This window comes from Leopardus geoffroyi, chromosome B4, assembly GCF_018350155.1.
Source record: "Leopardus geoffroyi isolate Oge1 chromosome B4, O.geoffroyi_Oge1_pat1.0, whole genome shotgun sequence".
Taxonomy (NCBI): Eukaryota; Metazoa; Chordata; class Mammalia; order Carnivora; family Felidae; genus Leopardus; species Leopardus geoffroyi.
In genome coordinates, this window is record NC_059341.1 from 70167852 (window position 1) to 70187922 (window position 20071).

At 37.6% G+C, this 20071-nt stretch overlaps 1 protein-coding gene across 18 annotated transcripts in view; it reads right to left on the reverse strand.

The window, feature by feature from the left end:
• YAF2 (YY1 associated factor 2) overlaps nt 1-20071 on the reverse strand; it is a 75739-nt gene that overhangs the window by 27045 nt on the left and 28623 nt on the right. For 7 of the 18 annotated variants that reach the window (XR_006709364.1, XR_006709357.1, XR_006709365.1 and 4 more), the window contains one exon: nt 18634-18842. The exons of 7 other annotated variants lie outside the window; for them this stretch is intronic. The gene's annotated coding sequence lies outside the window, so the exon portion shown is untranslated. Of the gene's footprint in view, nt 1-14195; nt 14327-18633; nt 18843-20071 lie in introns of those variants that run through there. 4 more of the 18 variants (XR_006709361.1, XR_006709367.1, XR_006709359.1 and 1 more) reach the window with 2 other exon arrangements.

Sequence of the window (20071 nt, forward strand, 5' to 3'; positions counted from 1 at the left end):
TATGAAATTATTACCATATTTGAGAGAGAGAGAGACGATAAGTGTCTAAAGTAGGGCTCTGGGGTTTAAACGGGCTATGTGAGAGAATGTGAAGAAAACCACTCAGGAGTCTAATTGGATCTGGGGCTCTTGAGACAGAGAGGAGGAGGCTTTGAGACATCAAGGTTTAAGGCTGGATGATTAGAGGCATGATGATGCCACAATAGCAGAAACATATTTAAAGTCTGCTATTTAGCCTTGTGTATGTATATATTTGAGTGCGTGTATATGTGCACATATGTACACATATACATATATACATATTATCTATAATCTGTTAATTGTTATACACATTATATATTATAAACATTATATATAATGTATTTGTAGCAGATATAAAGTCCTTAAAAATTTTACTTTCCTGGTTATGTTTCTCAGGCTACTATTAATATCAAAAGGAATTTCATGAATATTAACTGAGCATATATATGCTACAGATAGGGAAGGTAAGCAAACCCACACTAAGTATCAGAGGAAAATTAACCTAGTATAAGCACCTTTTGTCGATAATTCATATACAAATAATCAGTTCAAAACAAACAACAGGATCAATAATGAATATATAACAGTAGCACATTGTTTCAAAATTAGTTACATTTAACTTTGAAAGTGTTAGAACACAAACCTTGAGCAAAACTGCCTGTTTTAATTTACTTTTGTCATTTTCTTTAGATTTTTTCTACTTAAGATGCCTGTAATCACAAATTTCATTCTAATTTAAAAAAAATTTTTTTTTTTTTTTTTTGGAGAGTGAGAGAGCACACGTGAGCACAAGCAGGGGAGAGGCAGAGAGAGACGGAGACACAGAATCTGAAGCAGGCTCTAGGCTTTGAGCTGTGATCATAGAGCCCAATGCAGGGCTCGAACTCACAAACCATGAGATCATGACCTGAGCTGAAGTCGGACACTTAACCGGCTGAGCCATCCGTGTCCCCCTAAAAATGTCCTTTTAAAGATAGCTATTCTTATAGTTTGAAATATTTTTAAATTTAAACCTAATAACACCAATCACTGCTAGCCTACTTCTTTATGATCATATTATATATTATATTTTCTATGTATGTATATGTATATTACATATTACTATTACATTTTCACAATTAAGAGTCATAATCAACAAATGACTATCTTTTATCTGATAGTAGATGATTTAATTCAGCCTGCATTAAGTTCTCCAAAATTTGGATCGATGACTATTGAAATTTATGACATAATACCATATTTCTTAGAAAAACCACATTCTGAATAAACATTCATGTTTGCTAAGACAGACTTAGCTCTAATCAGTTAAATTATATCACAAACCAGTAAGTAAACAACTTGATTTGTACACAAGTGAGCTGAATTACTTTAGAATTAATAGGTCATAATGACATATTCCAAAATAACTGAAAAGGGGAAGTTAAGGTTTAACAGGAAATATAAAGAAACATGCAACAAAAAGAGGCTCACCTAAAGAAGAGAGGAAAAAACTCCAGAAGAGATTTCTGCTTCTGAACAAATGTCCTAATTTAGGAAGGACAAATATCATCTATTCTCATTATATCTCAGCCAAACACAAGTGAACTCCCAGCTTCTCTTAGGGAATGAGGATAGGGGGTTGGGCAAAGTAGGTGAAGGGGAGTGGGAGATACAGGTTTCCAGTAACGGAGTGAGTAAATCACAGAGATAGAAGGTACAGCATAGGGAATACAGCCTTGTATGGTGACAGAACGGTAGCTATATTTGTGGTGAGCACAGCATAAATACAGACTTGGGGATAGCATAAACATAGACTTGTGGAAGCACTATGATGTATACCTGAAACTAATGTAACACTTTGTGTTAACCAATAAAATGAAAAAAAGAACAGAAGTGTAGTAGGCTCCCCAAAGGGGGTAAATAAAAAGAAACTTGACAAGACTACCTTTTTAATCTCATATAAAATATGCGCTAAATGGAAGCTATGTGCAGAAAGTTTTGTTTGACAGGTCACAAATATAATTTACTAAAAAAACAGTGCTACTGAGTTAATACAGACCAACAATGACCACAAATTAGCACAGTTCTTTGAAATAATTTGAAATTCCTAAAAAAAAGGATTTTCTTAACATAGAATTTACTAAATTATCAGAGTTATCAAATATATTTAGCAATTCACTGGTATGTAATTCAATGCAAATGAAAAGATACCACCACTTTAATATTCAAAGTTATATGCAGTCAAACGGAAAATATAAGACCTATGCATTTTATTGTATGTTGATTATACTTTATTAAAAAATGAAATGTAGCAAGATCTTAGTTATGAGTAACTGAGAATGAAGGGCTTATATAAAATTTGTATTCCAACTGACTAAAGCATACATTTAAAAATTTCAAATGTTTAAATTCTGTTCCTATAATTTGTTACATGCTTCACTGTCTTAGTAAATAGTATAATGTATAAAAGCTATGAAAGGTGTCTTACGTGTGCCAAAGATCAATCTAAGCTCTACATCCACTATTTCATTACAAATTCCTTTTCACATGATGAGGAAACTAAAGCTCAAAATGCTCAAGAAACCTGCCATGATCATATTCCAAGTCACATTCAACCCTCGTCTGCCTGATTCTAAAGTCCATACTTTATTTTTTCTTCTCAGCCTTATTAAGATGCATTTGACAAACAAAAATTGTATACAGTTAAAGTGTACAACATTGTTTTGATACATGAGTATACTGTAAAATGGCTACCATACCCAGGCTAATTAACATATCCATCAGCTTTTTTTGTTGTGGTGGTGAGACCACTGAAGATTTATTCTTTTAGCAGATTTTAAGTATACAATACAATATTGTTAACTATAATCACCATGTTGCACACTAGATTCTCTAGAACTTACTCATCCTGCATAACAAACTCTGTACCTTTTGACCAACATTTCCCAGTTTCTCCCACTCCTCAGGAGCCACCACTCTGTTCTGCTTCTTTTGAGTTCCTTTTTTTTAATGTTTATTTATATTTGAGAGAGCCAGAGAAAGAGCATGAGTGGAGGAACGGTAGAGAGAGGCAGACACAGAATCCTAAACAGGCTCCAGGCTCTGAGCTGTCAGCACAGAACCTGACGGGGCTCGAACTAACTAGCCGTGAGGTCATGACCTGAGCTGAAGTCAGATGCTTAAGTGACTGAGCCACCCAGGCACTCTGAGTTCATCTTTTTTAGATTCCACACATACATGAGATTATGCAGTATGTGTCTTTTTACAGCCATGCTTTCTACATGTCACAATGCTGTGCAGTTGTGATAAATAATGAGCCACCATTCAGAACTTCATACAACATGTCTCACCAACGGGGGGCCATTAAGATGTTTTGGCCATCTCCTCTTACATGAAAGGGCAGTTCCAGGATGCTGTGCCATTCTAACTGGTAATTCTTTTGTCTCCTATCTTGTTATCAGTTACCACTGCTTGGTATATCTGCTTTTGGCAACCTTAAATGATCACATTCACAACTCCCAATCCCAAGCTGCTTCTAATTTAATATCTACCACAACCAAAGAAGAATCAAAAGTTGCCAAGAAGATCCTCTCAAATTTGTGGTCATGTTTTATTTTACTTTATTTTTTTAACGTTTATTTTTGAGAGAGAGAGAGAGAGAGAGAGAGAGAGACAGAGCAAGCAGGGAAGGGGCAAAGAGAGAGGGAGACACAGAATCCAAAGCAGGGTCCAGGCTCTGATCTGTCAGCACAGAGCACAATGCAGGTCTCAAACTCATGAACTGTGAGATCATGATCTGAGCCGAAGTCCTGAGCCAACGTCGGATGTTTAACTGACTGAGCCACCCAGGCGCCCCAGTGGTTGTATTTTATAAAATAATTGTTTTGTATCACTGTAAAGGACAACATAGAAAACTGCATAAAACAGAATAAAGTTGTAATTTTTATTTATCTTTTTATTTTTTTTTAAAGTTTATTTATTCTGAGAGAGAGAAAGTGCATATGAGCAAGTGGGGAAGGGGCAGAGAGAGAGGGAGAGAGAGAATCCCAAACAGGTTCCATGCTCAGCAAAGGGCCTGACATGGGGCTTGATCCCACAACTGGGAGATCACAACCTGAGCCAAAACCAAAGGTCAGACACTCAACCAACTCAACCACCCAGGCACCCTGAGGTTTTTGTTTTGAGGTTTGAGAAGGTTTTGTGATTTGGTTTCTGGGTCCTGCTTTTGTTATTAACTTACAATTTCATTGTAGAGTATGTGGTTGATAATGTTTCTACTTTTTTTTTTCCAGTTTTCTTTCTAGTACTTATTTTTTTAAATAAATTAAAAAATTTTTTTTCAATGTTTATTTATTTTTGAGAGAAAAAGAGAGACAGAGCATGAGCAGGGGAGGGGCAGAGAGAGAGGCACAGAATCCAAAGCACTCCGAGCTGTCAGCACAGAGCCCAACGCAGGGCTCAAACTCATGAGCTGTGAGATCATGACCTGACCCAAGGTCAGATGCATAACTGAGTGCCCCAGGCACCCCTCTAGTACTTATTTTTTTAAATGTTCCATGGGAAATTGAAAAGGTGCTTTTTCTTTTTACAGTAAGAGTATATTTATTATTTCAGATTTATTGATTATATGATTCATATTGTCTACTTATTTATCTCTGATATGACAAGGACTAAAAGACATTAAAAAAAATTTTTTAATGCTTTATTTATTTTTCAGACAGAGAGAGACAGAACATAAGCAGGGGAGGGGCAGAGAGAGAGGGAGACATGGAATCCGAAGCAGGCTCCAGGCTCCAGGCTCTGAGTTGTCAGCACAGAGCCCAACGCAGGGCTCAAACTCACAAACCGCGAAATCATGACCTAAGCCGAAGTCAGATGCTTATCCGACTGAGCCACCCAGGCGCCCCTAAAACACATTTTAAAGTCTCCCATTACTGCTGTATTTCTCTCCCTCCTTGGATTTAATTTTCACTTTGCATATTCCAATGCTTCATTTTTAAAAAATAAAGATTTGTAGCTGTCTTTATATTAGTAACTATATCTTTGACTATTACAAAGTGCTTCTCTTTCTCACCTGGTGTTTACTACTTTTAATTAGCTTTGTCTAGCAATACCATCCACTGATTAATTTGTTTATATTTGCCTAATATCTTGTTTTCACTATATCCATTTGCTCCCAACCTTCTTAGTAATTTTGTTCCAGACGTGTTTCTAATAATATTCATTGTATAGTTGAGTTTTGTATTCTACCTAATCTGAGTCTTGCTTAATAACTGAACTTACGTTGTGGGCATTTATTGCTTTAATAAGCACATGTGGTCTTCTTTTTGTTTTCTGGGGTTTTTTTCTTTCCATGTTTATTTTTTCGTTTTCCATTTTTTGTTATACAGTTATTTCACACATTAAACTAATGTTTACCGAGCACCTACTAGGCACCAAGCGCCATGCTTGGTGTTATGGCAAACAAAAAAGTGTAATGGCAAACAAAAAAGTTAGCTACATATACAATTACAAACTGTGGTTTTGTTCTTGCCTGTCCTGCTTGAACACCATGAGCAACTGCAACAGGAGTGAGGGTAGGTAAGGCCTTCAAAGATGACTGCTCACACGATCCAACATGCTCTGATTTAAATAATGCAAAGGAGTCGCCCCAGTAAAAGACTGGGAGAAAGACGGTATGTGGTAGAAAGTAAACACTGAGTGTACAAAGGCAGCAAAGAACTTGTTGCCTTATAAAAACTGAAAGTTTGTAACACTGGGAAAATACTGAAGAACTGCCTGAGATCAAGAGGTAGGCAGGCCGGACGCAGTTTATAAATAGGCCAAGTTAAAGAATCTGAATTTTATTCTACATTCAATAGGTATCTTGAAATACGTTTAAGGAGAGAAGTGATTTCCATCATATTTCCATTTTAAAACTAGAGAATGATGGGGCGCCTGGGTGGCACAGTGGGTTGAGCATCCGACTTCGGGTCAGGTCATAGTCTTGCAGTTCTCGAGGTTGAGCCCCGCACTGGACTCTGCTGACAGCTCAAAGCCTGGAGCCTGCTTCGGATTCTGCTCCTTCCTCTCCCTCTGTCCTGCCCTGCTTGTGCTCTCTTTTTCTCTCAAATAAACATTAAAAAAATTTTTTAAACTGTAGAGAATGAACTAAAGAATATATTTGGAATTAGAGAGATGGAGTGGTACACTATTAGAGTGGTCCAGACAAGTGATGATGGTGGCTTGGAGTAGTTGGCAAATGGTGGAGATAAATAGAAGTAATGACACCCAGAAATTTTAATCAAGGTAGTACTATCACTCTTTCTCTTCTCCTTTCCCCCAACTTCGGAGTTTTACAGTCTACTTTTAGTTCTATTCAACATTACTTTCACATATAGTATAATTTGGTTGTTTTCATAATAAGGACATCCCTGTTCTGTAATTATTTATTAAATATATATTACCACCAGGCAATATTCTAGACATGAGACTACAGCAAAGAAGAAAATTCTTATCCTCACAAAGCTTACAAGTTGTGGAAAAAAAAAATAAAACTAAGCCTTCCTTATGTATATGATTGTGTCCTACCATTATATTCAAAATCAGTAATGTTAAAACATTTTTTTGGTGTAATTCATTCATTCACTCAACATTTACGAAATACCATCTATATACCAGGTCCTATTCTACAGGTATACAGAAATACCCTTCATGGAGCATACCTACATTCTAGTAAAGGCAGACAAACATATACATTTTACTTATATACATGTGTGCGTGTATATACATATACACATACGTGCATATACACACACATATTATTATTATATTATTGTATTACAAATATTATTAGGTAGTTGCAGAAGAAAACTTAAGCAGGGTATAGAAGAAGAGAGCTACACAGCAGTGCTATTTTTCTACAGGGAAAATCAGAAAAGCACCTCTAGTAAGGTTATACTTAAGCAGAGTCCTGAACGAAATGAAGGAGTAAACCATGGAGATACCCAGATGTGAAAAATTCCAGCAAAGACAAGACCAACTTGCAAAGGCCCTGTGGTAGAAGGCTGGCAGGTTCGAAGAACATGAAGGTGACCAAAATGTCTCAATTGCAATGAGCGAGAGAGGAAATGATAAAATAGGTATGAAGAGGTCCCAAGGACCAGGTCATGTAAGGCCTTCCTTTCATACAATGAAAAGAACTTGGAATATTATTCCAAGTAGAATGGGAAACTAAGTAGAATGCAAAGGTTCTGAAAAAGAGAATAATACGATCTGACTAAAATAAAAATTGCCTGGTTGCCCTTTTCAAATAGTCAAATTCCAGAACACTGTCAACACCAAATCCTGGAGAGGAGGTGGAGCAACAGGAAGTCTCCCTCACTACTGGTAGGAATGTGCAAAGGAACAGCAACTCTGGAAGACAGTTTGGCAGTTTCTTACAAAATTAAACAAACTTAACCATATAATCCAGCAATTATTCTCGTTGGTATTTACCCAAAGGAGCTGAAAACTTATGTCCACATAAAAACGTGTACGTGGATGTTTATAGCAGGTTTATCCATAACTGTCAAAACTTGGAAGCAACCAAGATGGTTTTTTTCAGTTTTTTTTAATGTTTGTTTATTTTTGAGACAGAGAGAGACAGAGCATGAACAGGGGAGGGTCAGAGAGACAGAGAGACACAGAATCCGAAGCAGGCTCCAGGCTCTGAGCTGGTAGCACAGAGCCTGACGCGGGGCTCGAACTCACAGACCATGAGATCATGACCTGAACCGAAGTCGGACGCTCAACTGACTGAGCCACCGAGGCGCCCCCCAAGATGGTTTTTAAAAGGTGAATGGATACATAAAATGTTGAACATCCAGACAACACAAGATTACTCAGTCTAAAAAGAAATGGGCTATCAAGCCATCAAAAGACATGGATAAACCTTAAATGGATATTACTAAGTGAAAGAAGCCAATCTGAAAAGGTTACATACTGTATCATTCCAACTATATGACATTCTAGAAAAGACAAAAGTATAGACAGTAAAAAGATCAGTGGCTGCCAAGGGCTGGGGGGAGGGAGAGATGAAAAAGCAGAGCATCAAAGATGTTTAGGACAGCGAAATTATTCTATACGACACTATAATGGTGGATACACATCATTACCTATTTATCTGAACTCACAGAATGCACAACACCAAGAATGAACCCGAATGTAAACAAAGGACTTTGGGGGATAATGAGGTATCAACAGAGGTTTATCAGTTGTAACAAATATACCACTCTAGTAAGGATGATGATAATGTGGGGGGGGGGGGTGCACTCCCAAGTGTGGGGGGCAAGAGGTGTATGCAAAATCTCTGCACCTTCTGCTCAATTTAACTGTGAATTTAAAACTGCTCTTAAAAAGTGACTATAAATAGTATGAATGACATATCCCTTTGGAAAACTGCCTAGGGGAGATTTTAAAGTAATGTTCCTCTTATGAGTTCTTAAGCCATCACATTTAGAATTTGTGGTCCACAAGACAAAGCTTTGAGACAAGAAAATCCATAATTAAATTTTGGCTCTACTACTGAATAGCTTCTGTTTTCATGTAAGTCATTTAACCTGTCTGGACTCTACTTTCTTGGTAAAATAATTACAATGATAATAGTCATTCTACAAAGGGGTTTGTGAGGTTCAAATTTAAATAGCTTTGGAAACTTAAAACAAACAAAAACTACCTGGCTGCTATTTAGAGAACAGATGGTAGGAGAGCAGACTGTACTCACAGAAACCAATTAGGAATTTACTGTGATAGGCAAGCAGGAGACAGTGGTGGCCTGTAACAGGATGGCAACAGTAGAGGGTGAAAGAGGTGGAATTCTAAATATATTTTTGGAGGTACAGCATATAGGATTTATAAATGAATAGGAGGATGTAGAGGGTAAGAGAGAGAGTGAGGAGAGAACGTGTGTGTGTCATCAAGAGAGGGGGAATCTGGGGAGAGAACTGTAAGTTCAATTTTGCACATATTAAGTTTGAAATTCCTAGAAGACAAAATGAAGTTATCTAAATAATTGCCTAATAATTATCATGTAAAGAAATGTGATGTTCATGCCCAACTTATTGAAAACACTCACTGTTTTGCAGTCAGACCTTAAACATGCATATGGGGAATATCAATATCTTCCAAACTCCAACATTAGTTAAGATATTATACCAACAGGTGTTTACATCAAGACAAACATGGTTGCAACCCCTAGTTTACAGTTTAGTGCAAGAAACAGAAAGATAACCAAGCACTTAAAATATATGCATTGTTAGTATGGGAAAAGTCCAAAACATAAGAAATTTAGGTAGAGACAAAAACTTCTGGCTAGATGTCAGAGTTCTCAGTAAATAAGGGAGAATATTCAGGAAAGCAGTACAGGCTTGACTCATAAATTAATATAATCACTAGATAAATTATTTTAACTAGTTATTTATATGCACAACTTACTAGCAAGTGACACTTTAAGAATGGTATTATACATTAAATATAACTTCGATATAAAGTAATACATATGAAACCACGTTGCCCTAAAATGAGAGGTGTCTAAAAAGTGTTACCAGGGGGCACCTGGGTGGCTCAACTGGTTACGCATCTGATTCTTGGTTTCAGCTCAGGTCAGGGTATCATGGTTCATGAGTTCAAGTCTCACATCAGGCTCCGCGCTGACAGTGGAGCCTGCTTGGGATTCTGTCTCTCCCTGTCTCTCTCTGTCCCTCCTCCACTCACTCTCTCTCTCTCAAAATAAATAAATAAACTTTAAAAAAATAAAATCAAAAGTAAAAAGTTTTACCAGAACCTAAAGAAGTAAAAAGTAAGTAGATACTGAAATTCGACCAAAAAAAAAAAAAAATCTCTCAGGAGAGTCCACCCAAGTTGAAGCTGGTGGATGAACAGAATTGGAAGAGTAAAAAGAATATTCTATACCACAGAAATCACATAAGTAAAGACTCTGAATTAGTAATTTTTAAAAGAGGGGCACCTGGGTGGCTCAGTCAGCTAAGTGTCTGACTTTGGCTTGGGTCATGATCTCATGAACTCATGATCTCATGAGTTTGAGCTCCACATTGGGCTCTGAACTGATAGTGTGGAACCTGCCTGGGATTCTCTCTCTCCCTCTCTATGCCCCTCCCCCACTCGTGTTCACTCATGCGCTCTCTCTCAAAAAAAATACACTAAAAAAAAAACTATATCTGTAAAAAAAAAAATTATTAAAAGAACTTAGAGAAAGGGGTGCCTGGGTGGCTCTGTCGGCTGAACGTTGGACTTTGGCTCAGGTCATAATCTTGTGAGTTTGAGCCCTGTTTTGGGCTCTCTGCTGTCAGCACAGAGCCTGCTTCAGATCTAAGCAGTCACTCTCTGCTTCTCCCCTGCTCGCACTCTCTCTCAAAAATAAACGTTAAAAAAATTTTTTAAAGAACTTAGAAAAAGAAGTCATCCATTCAAGAAATATTTACTACACACCTATTTTATGACAGGCCCTAGGAATCAAAGGTGAAGAAGACACCCTCTTAAAAAGTCTATAGAAGGTTTGGAAAGCAGACTACCAAAAGCAGTTGCAAGTGCTAAGACTAGGTTAAATTCAGGCAGTTACAGAAATACACAGGACGATTACCTAGGCAGAGCCTATGGGAACAGGGAAGGCTTTCTGAAGGATGCGACATCTAAACTAAGACATGAAATTAACAGGAATTAACCAAACAAGGGGTGAGAGGTGAGAAGCAGTGGGGACAGAGAATGAGAGGAAAATGAAAACAGCATCCAGAGATTAGAGTGTGTGCAAAGACCAGAAACAACAGAGCACAACACTGGTAGGGGTGGTGGTGGATAAGACTGGGGTGTAACATTACTGGAGTGAATGGCAAGAGCTAAGGCTGAAGAAATAAACATGAACCAAGCCATGAAATGATTTGTAAGCCATGTTAATAAGTACAGACTTTACCTAAGGATGTCTTCTGGGCTGTACTAAAAGGTTCATATCATAGAAAAGAAATAAAGTTTAGAGTAGTGAGATACCAGACTATCTAGAAGAGTGGTTGCAAGTTCAATTATCTAGAGACTGGATAGTTAATAAAAATGAGTAAGGAGGACCTGTTATAACAAAATCCCAGGAGACAACAGGGAGTGGTGAGAACTGTAAGAGCCAAAGTCCCCTCTACATGGGTCGAACTGTGGCAATGAACAATGTGGCTCACAGTTGATAGATCTTCTAATTTGAAGGAAAAAAAAAAAAAAAAAAAGCTTAAATTTAAAATTTCAAGTAAAATCTTCTGAACGATTAATGGCAATTCCATTTCTTTGAAACATGCTACAGACCAAACAAAACAAGTCAAACTGGTACCACTAGTCATCAGTTTCCAGTTCTACTGCAGAACCTCAAAAACTACTAAGCTGAGGTCTCTGACTGGACCTGAAGGCAGCAGTAAGCTCCTGGACATTTAAAGAGGAATAACAAGGGGTGCCTGAGTGGCTCAGTCGGTTGAGCGTCCGACTTCAGCTCAGGTCATGATCTCATAGTTCATGGGTTCGAGCCCCTTATCAGGCTCTGTGCTGACAGCTCAGAGCCTGGAGCCTGCTTCAGATTCTGTCTCCCCTCTCTCTCTCTGCCCTTCCCCTGCTTGCTCGCTATCTCTCTCTCTCTCCCTCAAAAATAAACATTAAAAAAATAAATAAAAAATTCAAAAAAATACATAAAGAGGAATGACAAGTAACCACTGCTTGAAAAGGCACAGTGTCTGTTGGTCACTGTGGAGAAAGTACCTGGCACTTTGCTGGTCTCAGTAAACACTTAAAGATGAAGTTAAACATTTTTGAACATCAGTGTCATGGCAGTAAACAGAACTATCTAATCATAGGAAGGAAAATAAAAGAAAAAACGAATCCAGTGTTCCTTGGCTGTAATCTTAAAACACTCTTGTACCAGTGTTTAGTTTTGTTCACAGTCATCTGCTACCACATGCTGCCTAGTGTTCATTGGCTATAACTGCCTCTAACTCAGAAATCTGGCCAAACACCAGTGACCACAATAAGCAACTATCGACTCCCACCTGGGTAAAGGCAATGAACTTAAACAGGATGAATGGTCACAGTGTATGTGAGAATGAGAATATTCTCTGCTTCACTTAAACACCCTACCAGGCCCTCCAATGCTAATTCCACGCCCTATCCTAAGGCTGTCGACTAGTGCTAAAACTACTACCTAAACAAATGCTGTGTTCAATGTGCTGAGCAATGCCTACTAACAACAATGGGTATGCCTAGATAGTAGAGCTGGGAAGAAAACAGAATGGGATTGAGATTCTGCTAGAAGGGAGATGAAATAACAAAGAGGTAGGCTAAGAAAGACTGGAAATTCAAAACAGGTATGAAAGTTAAATAATTAAGACAAGAAAACAGGTAGCCCAGGAAACCCCTGAATCTGAGCACTTTTACAAAAAAATATTTATTAGAGACAGAGAGAGAGAGAGAGAGAGAGAGAGAGAGAGAGAGAGAGACAGGGCGGGTGCACGAGGCACGTGAACAAAGTAGGGGAAAGGGCAGAGAAAGGGAGAGGATCCCAAGTAGGCTCCACACTATCAGCACACAGACCAACATGCGGCTCGATCTCATGAACGATTAGATCATGACCTAAGCCTAGATCAGGAGTCAGATGCTTAAAAAGATGAACCACCCAGACACCCTGAGCATTTATATATTCAGAGTTCAAATAATCTCATTACAAGAGCAAAGTCTAGCAGTGTTTAAAATAAAATGTAGAAGATTCTTCTGCTGGTATTGGGACACAGAGATAACCAGTATTAAAGGTTATAAATTTATTTACTCAGAATAATCTTCATAAATGTCCCTCATCTAGGAAAGGTGAAACCAACAGGATATGAAGTCAGGATGTCAAGTTTTATGTGTTGTACCTTAGATATGGCTTTATTTTGCAATATGTTCATTCTCAAATAGTATCTACTGGGGAAAAGTAGAGAAAAATTGATGGATTTGGAAATCTTTAAGCAAATAGGCATCTTAGAGAATGGACATCCAATCCCCATAAAGTAAGATGTGAGACTTCCCCATATAAAAAAGTCATCATGTAAGAAATCCTTCTGGCTCAGAGGAATGACTTTAAACCAGAAAGGAGAGGTCTGTTACCCTAATGGGGTGGGAGAGATGACAATGACAATAATGTATAATCCTACCTACAGTAGCCCATGCAGAAGGTCTAAGTCTGATATTCCAATAAAAAGCAGGAACCAATATTCTGACGAAACGTTTACAGGAAGGAAACTATACACTTTACATAAAGAAATTAAGTAGACCCAGGTATCACAGAACAGTACAGAACTACAGAAATTGTCAAATGTAGGAATGGATAGTAGGGTTTCAGATTACCAATGATCAACAGTAAAGCTGAACACCCACAAACAGGTGAAGTAATAAAAGAAGAAAAGAAACTTAAAGCATCTTTAATGAAAAGTAACAGAAGGAGAATTATATAAAACCAAATGTTTTTTCAGATGCTCTAAGTCTGTGCTATATAATATAGAAGCCACATGTGAGTACTATGCACTTGTTAAAATTGCACTGGGGGGCGCTTGGGTGGCTCAGTCAGTTAAGCATCAGACTTTGGCTCAGGTCATGATCTTGCGGTTCGTGAGTTCGAGCCCCACATCAGACTCTGTGCTGACAGCTCAGAGCCTGGAGCCTGCTTCAGATTGTATGTCTCCCTCTCTCTCTTTGTCCCTCCCCCCACTCACATTCTGTGTCTCTCTCCTTCAAAAATAAATAAACGTTAAAAAAAAATTGCACTGGTCCAAATCGCGATGTGGTATGAAAATAAAATATAAACCACAGTTCAAAGACTCCTATGAAAAAATTGTAGAATATCTCAATAATTTGAAAGGGTAATTTTTAGATGTGTTAGGTTAAATAAGATACAGCATTAAAAGTAATTTCACCTGTTACACTTTTTCAGTTTAGCCATGAGAAATTTTTATTACATATATGGCTCCCTTTTGTGGCTTGCATTATATTTCTATCAGAAAGTGCTATTAAAATTTAGTCATGCTTAATGTGAAGCCTTAAATTAATGTAACTTTTAACATTTTCACTGAACTTAATCTTGTTTGTTCCTCTAGTATTAAATTCCTCTTGGGTACATTCTAAATAAGATGATTTTAACATAAAGAACAATGACAGCTTACCAGACTGTCCAGAAAAGAGACTGAATCAAATTTCTGGGCAGAGGCTTGAGCCAGCAGGATTGTTCCACCAAATGGTAACCAGGCTCTTCACGTTATCTCTGGCAAGAGGGTTAAATAGAAAGAAAGCAGCCCTATGTACACATAGAACAAGATTTGACTAATAGTTTAACTAACTCCATCCACCACAACATGCTTTGTTTTAGGAATATTCTCAATTACAATCCAAGTGTTAAATTTACAAAGTAAAATAAACACTTTTCATTATGATTTATTCAAATTTACCCATTCTCAGCAATTTTTAAGATATTCACCTTTGCGGGGCACCTGGGTGGCTCAGTTGGTTAAGCATCTGACTACTGGTTTCACCTTCTGTGATGATCTCATGGTTTTATGAGTTCGAGCCCCACGTCAGGCTCTGCACTGACAGTGTGGAGCCTGCTTGGGATCCTCTCTTTCTCTCCCTCTCTCTGTCCCCCTCCCCTGCTCTCTCTCTCAAAATAAATAAATAAACTTAAGAAAAAAAAGATATTCACATTCGCCCTTTTGGAAAAGATTCCCACCTAACACAGATTCTAATTTGCTATCAAGGAAAATACACCTCTCTCACTAGGGTGAAAGCAAGTAACAGTCACTATTTTTTATGAGATACTATGACAGACTTTAGAAGACACTGGGATTCTCATACTATAAACACTAATACCATTTCACAGTCCATGGTCCATGTAGAAATTTGAAGACAATATGGTTTTAGGAAATTAAGAATTTCATAAATAAGAACATAAACACTTGTACAAGACAGCACTGACTCAAAGAGAATACAGAAAAACAATTGTACTATCCCAGTATTAGAAGACTACTAGTTTTAAAAAAATGTATTGGACTCTGCACAATGAAAATAAAATTGGGGGTGCCTGGGTGGCTCAGTTAGTTAAAGTCAGAGTCTTGGGGTACCTGGATGGCTCAGTTGATTAAGCAACTTACTTTGGCTCAGGTCACAATCTCGCAGTCCATGGGTTTGAGCCCCACGTCTGAACTGCGCTGACAGCTCAGAGCCTGGAGCCTGCTTCAGATTCTGCCTCCCTCTCTTTCTCTGCCCCTTCCCTGCTCACGCTCTCTCTGTGTCTCTCTCAAAAATAAACAAACATTTTTTAAAAGTGGGGGAAAAAAAAAAGGAGTCCAACTCTTGATTTTGGCTCAGGTCATGATCTCACGGTTCATGAGATGGAGCCCTGGGTCAGTCTCTGCACTGGCAGTGTGGAGCCTGCTTAGGATTCTCTCCCACTCTCTGCCCTTCCCTTGCTCTTACATGCTCATGGGTGCTCTCTCTCTCAAAATAAACTTTTAAAAAAAAGACTTAAAATTATTAAAAATGAAAAGAAAATTGGATTTTAGAGATCCAAAATTTCCTACAAATTAAAATATTTCTCAAGTCAAAGTTCTTTAGCACAAAACAATTTAAGGCTTCATACAGTGTTCTTAGTCAAACTACCATAGACTTCTGGTAACCAACTGCAGAAACAGAACCAATGGAAGACATCCAGATGGCTAAGGAGAAATTTGGGTTCAGGTGCTAGTTAATTTGAGAGTGAAATATACCAGTTATTCACCAGTTAAGCACCCGATTATCCTAAATTCATGAACAAGCTACGATCTCTGACCATTAGAGTTTACTCTCCAGAGTTTTGTAAAAGAACAGGGAATAGGATCACCACTGACATTTCACTGCCTGTTTCCCATGCCCCAAATCAGAATGTTTCCCCTTTCTCCTATTTGTATTTAGAGAGAAGGTGGGAATAGGGAAAACAAAAAGAAAACAGATCTGTACATAACACAGTAAATTATAATTATTTATCTCTTTCCCTGTAAAACTTTAATTTCCTTAAAGAGAGAAGATGAAACCTATTCACCACCTCCCTATTGTTGGGACCTAACCCAGTGTCCGGCACTCATCTGCTATCTCAGAACTAAACTAAATCACGGTCCTTGTGCTAGGGCCACTGCTTTCTTTTTGTACTACAAACCAATATCAAGAATAAATGCAGATTAAAACAATTAGGTCAATCCTTCCAGTTTTTACTTTTGTAAAAATATACATACATTAAATCTAGGTGTTTAAAAGCTATAAATATACATATTCTTTAAGGAAAAACATGTAGTTCCATACAGCTTCCTTTTACCACTATCACTAAGATCTTCCTCTCCTACCAACCCTATCCAGAAGTGACTACCATCATGAATTTGATGTAAATGAGATCACACTGTACACAACGTTCTGCTTTGACCTCACATTACATTTCTGAGGTCTCCTTATTTAACTATATCAGAAGGCAGCATGGCATAGTGGACTATGGAGCCAGTCAAGTGAGATTCAAATCCTAGCTTTCAATCACAGCTCTGCTATTTACCACCTTTGAAAGTGGTAAGTTATTTACTTCTCTATGCTTCAGTATTCCCATATGTAAAATGGATATAATGATTGTACCAATTTCTGAGTTCTTATGAGGACTAAAAAAATTCATGTTTATAAATGCTTAAAAGAATTCCTGGGCATAGACAGTGTAACTTTTTTTCTTGAAATATAAAAAAGTCACAATGATGATAATCTAAGCAGATTTAGTAATTCTCTGTTAATATAACTATTTTATTTCTTATTTATCCATGCCTCCTATAGACAGACATTTAGATTTTTTTCCAAATGAACATCCCTGTAGAAATCTCCCTGGGCAAATGTGCCACTTTCTCTAAACTAATAATATCTTGAATACCTTCTGGATACGAGGATATGCACATTTTCAACTGTGTAACACTTACCCGATCCTGAGCTAATGGGTGAAAATTGATGGCTCATAAGTTTTTAATTGCATTTCACTGCAAATGAGACTAAGCATCTTTCCAGTTCATTAGCCATTCCAATTTCCTTTCCTCTGTTGTGAATTGCCTTAATATCCATTGTTCACTTTATTTGCATTTGTATCATCTGTCCTATTATTTTCATCTTCATATATTCTGGGCACGAATCCACTGAATATTGTACACATTGCACCTAACTCCCAGTCATGCCACTTATATATGAGTTAATTTGTGATGTATTTTATTAAACCTAAGGTTTTCTTTCTGAGGTAGTTGGATCCTTTATCTCTGATGTTTTTATCTTCAAAGGTTCATTCTTTTCTTGACTTGTTAAAGCCTCACACATCGTAAAGACACATATTCTTTTTATTTTTTTGATAGAGAGAGAGAAAGAAAGAGAGAGAGGGAGGGAGAGAGAGAGAGAGAGAGGAAGGGAGAGAGGGAGAGGGAGAGGGAGAGGGAGAGGGAGAGGGAGAGGGAGAGGGAGAGGGAGAGGGAGAGGGAGAGGGAGAGAGGGGGAGAGAGAGAGAGAGAGAGAGAGAGAGAGAGAGAGAATGAATATACACACAAGTATGGAAGGGGGAGAGAGAGGGAAAGAATTCCAAGCAGGCTCCATCCTCCATGTGGGGCCCAATGTGGGACTTGATCTCATGACCATGAGATCATGACCCAAGCCAAAATCAAGGGTCAGACACTTAACCACCTGAGCCACTGAGGCGCCCTGTAAAGACCTACATTCTTCTGTATTTTCTTCCTTATTAAACAGTTGTTCGTTCTTAGTGTAAAGTTGAAACAGAACTGTTTTCTGCATATGGTTTGAAGTAGAGACCTGTCTTCCCTCCCATATGGAAAACCAATTAAAGAGTTCACTCTGTTTCCCTGATAGAAAATGCCATCTCTAGCACTTACCAACTTTTCAAATATGTATGAATCGATTTCTGAACTCTCTATTCTATTAATCTGCCTTTTCCTGTATTAAGACTATACTACTTTAAAATTTTTTTTAACATTTTATTTATTTTTGCGAGACAGAGACAAAGCATGAGCAGGGGAGGGGCAGAGAGAGGGAGACACAGAATCCAAGGCAGGCTCCAGGCTCTGAACTATCAGCACAGAGCCGGACACGGGGCTCAAACTCTTCGAACCGTGAGATCATGACCTGAGCTGAAGTCAGATGCTTAACTGACTGAGCCGCCCAGGCGCCCCAAGACTATACTACTTTAAATATCATAAATTTATATTTTACTTTTTTGAGGTATAATTTACATAAAGTATACAGTTTGATTTTTTAAGTATTATACACCCTCAATGTGATCCAACCCAGATCAAAATATTAACATTTCTCATGCTCTAGAATGCTCCCTCCCAATCAGTACCATATTTCCAAGAAAATCACTATGCTGACCTCTATCACCGTAGATTAGTTATGCTTTTTTTGTAATTAAGTAGGCTCCACGCCCAATGTGGAGCCTGAACCCACAAGATCAAGAGCTGCATGCTACACCACTGACTGAGCCGGCCATGCACCCTTCCTTCTACTTGTTTTTGAACTTCCTGTGAATGAAATCATACAATACATAATATTTTCTCATTTCTTTTGCTCAACGTTAAGCATGGGAGATTCATCCCATGTTGTGTGTAGCAATTTATTGTCATTGCCATCCATTCTAAACACTGCCAAGTTTAAAATCAGTCTTGCTATCCAATGGCGCAATCCCCTCCTCATTGTTCTTTTTCTTCTTTCGGACCTGTCTTGGTTATTCTTGTGGCTTTACTTTTGTATATGAAGGTCATTTTCTACAAAAAAAAAAAAAAAAATCCTACTGGGATTTTTGTCTGAAACTCTACACAATCAATCACAGAGGAGTAACTTTTTTAGTAATATACTTCCCATATAGTATATCCTGCCTTTTACTCATGTCTAATTTTATGTCCTTAAATAAACTTTGGGCACTTTACAGAATTGGCTGTAAAGGAGAAAGTTTTTATTATATAACTGGCTAGTGCCAATTTGAATGATTTTATATCCAGTAAAATTAAATTCTATTAATAGTGTTAGCTTCGGGGGCTCCTGGATGGCTCAGTTGGCTGAGCAATCCAACTCTTGATTTCAGCTCAGGTCATGCTTCCCAAGGTTGTGGGATCCAGCCCCACATCAGGCTCTGTGCTGAACATGAAGCCTGCTTAACATTCTCTTAAGATTCTCTCCCTCTGCCCCTCTCCCTTGCTTGCATGCTTTCTCTCTAAAATTTTAAAAATAGTGTTGATTTTTAAAAAATGTTCTAAGGATATGTTCATCTCATTTTTCCTTTTTCAATTTTTTGAATTTCTTTCTCTTTTTTCTTATTAGTAAAGACATATTTGCTTATTCTTGACTTTAATGGGAATGTTTCTTTGCTTGAAAGAAAGTTTGAAAGACAGTCTTTACTGAAAGAAAAAGTTCACTTGTCACGGTGTGAGGGGTTTTTAAAAAAACATTAATGAGTGTTGACTTTTATCATAAACTTTTACTACATCTTTCAAGACGGTTCCCCTAAATCTTGTAAGTTACACTGATATAATTTTCAAATAAAGAATTACCCCTACCATATCCTAATCAAAATTTTTATTTATCTATTCATACATAAGATTGCTACTATTTGGGCCATTTTGCATAAAAATAGAATTATCTGTTCCCCAAAGTAGATGTGAAATATGATTATAAATATCACAATTAAAACTATTTCTCTGATACGCCTTCCCACCAATGAGAATGGCTAGAACAAAAAAGACAGATAATGAAAGTGTTGGCGGTGAAGGTGTGGAAAAATTGGAACCCTCATTCGCTGCTGGTGGGAAAGTAAAATGGCACAGCCACTTTGGGGAAACAGTCTGGCAGTTCTTCAAAAGGTGAAACATAGTTATCATATAATCTAGCAATTCTGCTCCTAGGTACATAATCCAAGAGAAATGAAAATGTATGTCCACACAAAAATTTGTACACAAATGTTGACAGCAGGGCTTTCATAATAGCCAAAAAATGCAAA